Below are 9,265 nucleotides of genomic sequence, written 5' to 3'. Positions count from 1 at the left end.
AAGCCAATGTAAGATAAATGCCAAAAATCAGTCATTTTTGTATGAGGAGCATGTCCATTGAGTGGTTTGCATTTATATTATTTTATTATTTTATATTCTGCCTACCAAGACATACATGATGTTTGATGTTAAATTAGTATGCAACAAACCATACCGCTTACCTGTGTCTATGAGGAGCATTGTGGCTGATGAACTGAACCGGTTGCTGGCGGATGTCACTGAGCATGACATGCTTACATGGCTGTTGCCCACTGTTGTCACACTAATCTGAAGGCATTTATGTCTGTGTTGATCTAGGTGAGCCCCACAGGGCAGTGACTGGCAACGGGTTGTCCTGCACAAGGACTCACAAGACCTCACTGAAGTTCATTTTATGTCTCAAACCTCTTTAAAAATGTACTTTTTTGTTGTTTTTGACAAAGTATTAATCAAAGGAAGCGCTTAAGAAAATGTTATTTTCTCCCCTCAGGCTGTCGAATCGGATTCTATATGAGCTGTTTTTTTTAAATGTACATTAATTTTTGCTACCCTGTTACCAATTTTTGAGGAGATGTATAAATAGCATTCAAAAGCATGTGTTCATTGAATTCATTATTTTCTAGCAAGAAACACATACATTTATGAAAAGCTTCTTGAACTTTTGAAATAAGTAATAAAAATAATAATTTTTCATTTTAACCAGCTGTTCTTTATGGTGTGTGAAAATATTATAATGATTGAACAAAAAGAAATGTTCCAAAGTCTTGGAATAAAACCTCTTTACATTAACTTACATTTAAAGGTCAGATCGTTTTTGCCCTGTCCTGTAAACTTACTATTTTGGAGATACTTGTTTTTATTCAGACAGCAACTATATATATATATATATATATGTGTGTGTGTGTGTGTGTGTGTGTATATACTCACTGGTGACCACTGCCCCAAGCATATTTATTTGCATTCAAATCTATATACTGTGTACAAAACATATGCACTTTTTCTAGATGTTAGAAGTTTTGTTTTCCAAAAAAAGAGTAACAGGGTTGCGAACTTACAATACAAAATACAAATCCCTTCACTTTTCTCAGAAATAAAAACACAACAAACGTTAATGTTTTGCTCTTAAAAATGCAATGATACAGAAACTGAACTCTATTTATGGAAAGTGCTGATTCACAAGGGAACCTTTATTCTGTATGGTTCCCTCCCTGAAATACAGTTCTACCAAGATGGCATCATTGTCCATGCCCTGAAAACTCAAAACTAGACTCGAAACTAGAAACTGTCATGGAGCCCTGGAAAATGTGTTACATTGCTTTATGTCTTCAGCTTCTCAAAGTTCCTGTTCAACTATGCCACTGTGGTGAAGTCAATGAAAGCGTACATCAAGCAGCCACATGTTTCACTGGACACCTGCAACAAGAATGCTCTTTGCTACTTAACAGAAATATGCTACCGTTGAAAAGAAAGCAAATACCTGGGCTAGGCTGTTGAAATCTGCCGCATGTACCTTCAGGGACACTGCTCTCAAGATGGATCATTAGATGGTATTGGAAGAGTTTCTTTGAGCTGCTCTATGGACACAAGATGCTCACTGTGCCTACTCTTGCTGGCCTGTATAAGGACACTGAGGTTGGTAACAAGGATACACCCATACAGCACAGAATGAAATCCTACACTGACAAAAAGGAGGTACAAAAAAAAAATCCTTATTTTCAAGAAGCAGATAAAGAGCAAAAGGATGCTACACAATGTGTTGGTCGATGAGTAGTATGTGCACAAGTCCGCACTAGCCCCAAGCAGATCTTGGTTTCACAGCCTTTATCTGATCTTTAACACAAATTGTAGTTTATTTTGTAACCTTAAACCTTAAAGTTTCTCAGAGTTATACTGCTATTCTGGTTATCACAAACCGTTTCTCCAAGGCATGTCAGTTGGCCCCTCTAAAGTGTTGGCAAACTGCCATTGAGATGGTAAAGGCATTGTTCTACCATATTTTTCATTCATTTGGTCTCCATTTGAACAACGCTGTCAGACAGATGTATTCACTTCACATCTGGAACATTGCAGAACATCAAGGGACTCAAGCAAGAACACAGTCAGGGGTTTAAAAAGTACAGAGCAACTACACTTAAGTGACAGTATGAACAGTGTGTCAAAATCTTACCCAAAATACAAGTAGAAGTACGGAGCAAAATATACCTTAGTGATTGTCAAAAAGGAAAAAGGAAGAAAAAAAGTAAATGGTGTATCACATAAGAATAAGAGCCAGCACATGCTTTTTATTGTACATTAAAATAGCTTAAATGTATGAGTGAATCACACTCTATGTAACCCAGACTTGCAAATCTGCCTTGTCTTAAAAGAACACGCCAGCCAAAATAAGCCAATCACTACACCTAAACATGCTTACTCACATCCTACAGCACTGCTGCAGTAGCCTCTAGAGTGAGGTTTTCTGGTTTAAAGGCTAAAAAAACCCTCTTCTGATTATACGCATTGAAGGTGAGAGGAACATTTGAAAAACTATAACTGCTTCAGGGTGAATTTTTGGGGGGTGGGCATTTTGATTTTTAATTTTTACATTTTTTTTTCATTAGCTTGTGAATGCAAAAGGAATGTAGAACCTAACATTACTGCTAGGAAGCCAAATATCTTCTTACAGCTGTATAACTGTAGTAACTGTCTTCAAATAATCATTACAATGGAGAAAATGGATCACTTACATGAGATAAGCAACTTGTCAGATGACGACAACAAGCTAAAAGCTAGTTAGCAAAGTAGCTGGATATCTAGATACCTTACCTCAGTTTAGCTTTTTTTTCTCTGGCTAAAAGGGGTTCCTTCTATTGTCTTTTCTTTCTTACAGCTTTCCTAACTACTGGGAGAGAGGGAATATAAATAAGGTAGGGGAAATGAGTCAGGTGTGCCACATCAGTTTATTAGCTGTCCGCTTGCCTGGGTCACACCCTCCTGGTGGCAATCTACTCTACACCATACTTCCACCTGCTACACTATAAAATTTTAGTTCCATCATAAATCTCCCCAGGAGTAGGGTGGCCCCTTGTATGTCCTAAAGGAGGATATCATGCATAGCTACAATTCACAAAATTAAAGCCATAACCTACATAAAACTCTGCTCTATTGACCAAAGATCATGCATAATTGTGACGTTTGAATGCTTTCATTGCTGACTTTTAAAATTTCTACAAAATTTTGTAGGGATGCAAGCGCTATGTCTATATCTTACAATTTCCATGAAAAACATGAAAACAGATATACAGAAAATAAAGATGCTTATTGACCATGTGTTTCACAAAACAGCAATGATAATAAACTTTACCTGATATGGTTGGGTTACCAATTTGAATTTAACTAGTAAAGTTGTTGATGCCTGTCCAAAAATAATATGCTCAATGTGCCTCTCTTTGCTATTATTTAATTGCTTGTTTGCAGTTATCAACAGCCCAATACTGCAAGAATGATCTGACGTTTTATTAAATGTTAAATATACAGAGTATGTGGACAGTAGCCTACAGCTCTAATACACTAAAAGCATACTCTGGTGTTGAATTACCTCGTTTTATTCAGACCAATGTAAAAAAAAGCATTCCCACCAGCAGCGAACTTAATCAGGTCTGTTTTCATGCAGTAGGTACAATTAAACATGTTATCATGAGTACACTTGAGAGACGTGTTTGGATCTTATGATAATGAAAGTTTAAATAAAAATGTTGTTTCAGTCACTAACAGAGGCAAACATTAGAAAGTGTATCAAAGTACACACATGCTTGTCGCTGATTGGTCAGTAAAAGAGAGCTTGTTTTGTACCATTGTTAAGTTCCTGACCACTCAGCGAACAAGCGTGTGTGTACTTTGGTGCACACACCAAATGGCTTTGGTTTAGACATTGCAGTGTGAAACCAAGCTAACCAAATGGAAAAAGTACACTGGCACAAAAAATTAAACTTCGGTGGGGACTTTTGCAAATGAACTAGGACCGAGACCCTCGATTTTTGCTGAACCACGGTTCAGTTCTTTGACCTGAACACAAGTGGAGTGGTCACATGTCAACACGTACTGAACTAAAGAAAAAGTTCGATATGCCCAAATAGGGCCAACACTGCATTAGTGAGCAGCTCCACTCACTGAGCTTGCTGTCCTGCCAGCATGTCAGCTGACATGGATATTGTGATTGCTTCTGACAATGAGGTTTTTTAGTCTCGTGTCTACAGGTCAGCACTCTGTGCAGTTTATAGAGAGCGGGTATCCTTTTTTTATGTAAGCGCCCTGAACTCAGTCAGGAAGTGTGGGTCTTTAACCCAGTACTTTGTAAAGTGGTGGGTCAAATGCCAGCCAGTGGTTCTGACGGCCCTGCTTAAAGACATTTTTATTTTTATGAACCATGTTTTTACAGATGAAGTGGTATGTTTTGGGTCTTGGGCAGTTCCTTTTCTGCACTTTGCTCTTGCCTTCTCTTCTTGTTAGTCTTGATCTCATCTGTCCACAAGACCTTTTTCAGATCTCTGCAAGCTCTTTTAAGAACTTTTTAGCAAACTATAAACTGGTCATCCTGTTTTTTATGGCTAACTAGTGGCCTGCATCTCTTGCAGTCTAGACTCTGTATTTCTGTTCATAAAGTCTTCTGTGGACTGTAGTCATTGAGAAAGCCACACCTGCCTCCGGAAGAGTGTTTCTGATCTGTCAGAGAGGTGTATGGGGATTTTTTCTTCATTATAGTGAGAATTATTTTGTCATCAGCTGTGTAGGTCTTTCCTAGCCTGCCAGTCCCTTTATGGTTAACCACCAGTTCTCTTTCTGCATAAAAATGTTCTAAACAGTTGATTTTGGTAAATCTAAGGTTTGGCTGATGTCTCTTACTGTTTTTGTCTTGTTTCAGCCTTATAATGGTTTCCTTGATTTTTATTGGCACAACTCTAGTCCTCATGTTGACAAACAGCAAAAGCAATTTCCAAATGTGACCAAAAGCCTTGAATCAAGACAAGATGTTGAAAGCTGTCTTATACCTTATATATTTTATGTTTGCTTCATTCATCTTTTGATCTCTAATCCAATCTGCTTGAGAACACAGCAAATATTACCACAGTTACTTTCACGTCAGTATCCCACTACTGAAGCCAAAGTAACGTATTATTTTTGAGAATAAGGCTCGAGCCTGTCTCAGTGAAGTTTTACAATGACTGTAGTCAGCTTCAGCTTTACAGTTTCTCATTTCTCAGATCCCGGTTCTTGCCATGACCTTGAAAACAATTATGGATGTGTCATGGAGCAGACTGCTGTGTCACATCTGCAGAGACCCATCCATAGCAAAGTACTATGGTTGGTGGTCAAGCTTTTGAATTTGCTTGATAATGATCTTGATATTGAAAAATGGAGAGTTAACCTTCATTACTTCATTACTCAATACAATTGAGTTTCAAGTTGCAAGATTAATATTCAAGCAGCACAAGTATGGAAATACCAAGCACTTCCTTTGCCACTTTAGCTGGAGTGTTGAAATAGTAATTGAGTTTTTATCGCAGCGAAGACAGGCATATGGTATTGAGCCCACAATTATGCACTAATACAGTATAACAGACGCAGCAGAGGAAGCTGATGAATAGAAGTGCAGAGACGGCTGACTGTTCCCACACCCATTGATTTATCATGAGCCTGTGCTGGGGCAACAGCGGGTGAAAAGACCCACCATTTAAAAATTTCATAGTGTCAATAACACAAGCCAATTTGTGTTTCTCATTAGTTTTTTCAATATTCCAGAGACATCTTTTTTTCTGCCCTGCTTTGTTACTTTGAAATATATGTTAATTTATCAGGTTTCGCTATTTGGTTTAGTAGATGAATGAGACAATGTAGAAAACCAGGCAAATGGTGTTCAGGTATTATTGCAGATACAACTTGGCAATGTGTTAGTTGTTGAATCTGCATTTATCATTTTTGTAGTTTTCACAGGAGATAATAAAAGAAGAAACACCACTGAAAAACTGCTTTAGAAACATTAGTGACAAATAGTGACAAATGTTGATCAGTCATTCTAATGTAATGATTCCTAGATAAACACTTCTTCAATCTACATACATGAATTCATTTTTATTTACATTAATTTGTGGCATGTTTTCCACATAGCTCAAAGATAAGACTTGTTAGATGTGAATGTTTCCAAATAAAACTGTCCTACACAAAATTGAGACAGCATTATTTACAAGTGCTTTAGAACTTGTACATTTGATTCTTTATGGCACAGATTGTTGGTTCTTGGATTCAGAACTCTATGTGATTAGCTTAGAAGGCAAAAACAACACCAGCCATTTTCCTTTGAATGGCTGTGCTCCCTGACTACCTCTTGTGAGATTTCTGATTGATAATTTTCCTGATGCATTTAGAATAAATGTTTTTTTTTTCTTTTCTTTTTTTTCATTCTTTTTTTCTGTTTTGAAAGCCTGTACTTGCCAAGTAACCAAGTAGAGAAGGAAAATAGCACCTGTGTTTTTTCTCATTATTCTCTGTTTCTGGCAACACCATGTCAAAATTGTTTTGAAATAATTGCTTGAGATTTTGAGTTATTTCAACACAGTAAGTCATTATGATGAGATTCTAAGTCATTATTCTAAGATAATAAGTTGATCTAGTAATGACATAGAAATAATTAGTAAGCACTAATTTTGAGAAAATAAGTCATTATTACAATATAGTAAGTAAAATGCTACATCAATGTTTTGAGTAAAAGAAGTCATTATTTTGAGATACTAAGTCAAAATTTTGATATACTGCTTCCAGAAACAAAGAAGAAGAAGAAAAAATTGCCTACTGCCTGGCGGAAATGGGCGTCCATAGCTTGCAGCTTTGAAATTAAGAGTTCTTAAAAGTTTCTTGCATAGCAAAATCAATGGTGTTGAGTTATCTGCATATTTCAGCCGATTCTGGTAGTATTAGTAACCTGTGTGCTTAAATACATCCCTTAAACATGCTAATTAACAGCAGGTGTGGTAAAGAAGAGTAATTATTAAACTGGCTGGACTAAATGCCTGCAGGACTGGAACTGGTGATCGCTGCTGAAGATGTTAACACTGTGTTTTTTGGGGTTTTTTTTTGTGTTACTAGGCACAGTTCTTAACAAGTGTTATTTGTTACTTTTTTTGTAACCCAATTTATTCTTGTTTCTATTAATACCTCTTGTGTTCTATTTATGCCTTGTGAAATCTTACATGCCGTATGTTCTCTGCAGTTCTGAGCTGTGGTACTTTGTTTTATTTCTAGTTAGCCTAGCTAGTTCCTGTGTCAATGCAAGTTCCTGGTTTTCTTATTAGTTCTTGGTGTTTTATATATTATTTGTAAGCCTGGATTCTGAATAATGGATATGGCTAGGATGAACTTGTCTGCCACTGCCAGTGCTCTGTCGTTTGTATATTTATGACCTTGATGCTTGGATTTATTGGTTATTGGAATAAAAACTCTATACATACATCAAGCAGCCTCAAGCACTCTTTTTGCTACAAGAAGATGCTATATTACATGTAGAGAAATGTAATCTAAAAGGAAAAGAAAAGATGCATGCAAGCCTAAACCAAAAAGTTGCATGCAAGCCTAAACTGGTGAGCACTAAATCATTCTACCCAGTGCTTTCTTCTTTTATGAGTGCTGGAAAGGATGTTTCTGATGCATCTGTCTGATGTAACATATTGTGAGAGCTGTTGGCTCCTTTCACTACATACCACTGAGTGGCAGTAGTGTTATTCAGATAGGTTGGCAATGTAGTTATTTTACTTATATGAGTCCATGTATGTTACATTAGGCTCACAATACTAAAACCCATATAATGTAAGTATTTGTGCCAATAAGCGGTACTCAGACTAAATCTGAATCAGTTTTGGAGGGGGGGGTAAGCGGATCATCTAATGAATTGTGCAATAGCTAAATGAATATAAAAATAATGGCCTGTCAGCAGAATAAAACACACATCAGACACTCTTTTCTGACTCAAAAGTAGGCATGCTGTTACAGCAACAGTCATATAATTGTGACTGTGACTCACAATATTCACAATATACCCCCTGCCATTATTCAATTTCATTAGCTGTCTTAGCCAGCTAGCAGTCCATACCAGCAGCACTGCAGCTGAACTGACCTCTTCTATGTGTGGAGTAGTGACCTGCAGCCCATCTCCACTCTCTCTGTGGTCAATCCCCTCACACCAGGGGCCATCTCTTTCATTATCTATGGCCTTATCAATAAACCACAGGGCGCAATATCAATTCTACAAGAATTGGGCATTGAGTGCCCAGTGGTTATTAGGATGCAGAATGGTAATCTGATTGTAGGCCCTCGATGGGAGTTCCATAGAGGGACGTGTCTTCTGTGTTTTTCCTTGTCCTTAGGCGTGGAGAAAAAGAAGCTTCTTTGAGATTGGGCTGGGTCACCTGGAAACCCAGGCCAATTTCCTGTCTCAGTTTCAAATTAAAAACTCAGTGTGAATCTGATAGCTTCCTGTCCTTGCATGACAGCTTTTATATTAAATGGTTTACAAGAATCTCATTGTTTGTCATGGGAACAGGTTGTCATGCATATTAATGACACCCAGGTGTGAGTCCCACGTTGTTTGCCGAACCAGGCTGCAGTCTTTACAACCAGTGAATATTCAACTACAAGTGTTTGCTGTAATAATTACCACAAAACAGGACTGTCATTTTTATCCCTCAAAAGGATTAGCTGACAGCAATCTCTGGTGTCTTTCAACTACTGAGACACTTATCAGTCTATTGTTTCTGGCCTTTTTTACTGCCTCTTCAGTGTTTTTAGTGGGCACTCAGCATTTTTCATAAATTCCTACAGAGGATGGATGTTGCAGCATCAAATTTTCCTGTCAATGCCAAAATCATATTAACCATGGTTTTGTCAAAGTAAAGCAAAATTTTTATTTTATGAAGTATTCTTTGCTACACTTACACAGAAACATCTGAGGGTTGCTAAAGGGGCTTGACTTCATTCATTTTCATTCTGAAAAAAACATACATGTAATATTGTCTTTTTATTATTTTTTAATTATTTTTAACAAATAATCTAAATTTGCAACAAATTTCCACAAAAAGCAGCAACCATTTTTAGCTTAGCAGTCTGCAAATAATTTTTACTGTGAACATTTCTGAAAGAAACATCCACAGGGGAGTGCTAAAGGGAAATTCTTGTTGCTCCTGTTGGTTTACATCTCCCAACTGAGGATCATATCTGTGCCACAATGCCAAAGGGTCACGTTTTTGATGCTGAGACAATC

Source organism: Colossoma macropomum, unplaced genomic scaffold (assembly GCF_904425465.1).
Source record: "Colossoma macropomum unplaced genomic scaffold, Colossoma_macropomum, whole genome shotgun sequence".
Taxonomy (NCBI): Eukaryota; Metazoa; Chordata; class Actinopteri; order Characiformes; family Serrasalmidae; genus Colossoma; species Colossoma macropomum.
Note: the sequence above shows the minus strand (reverse complement) of the source record.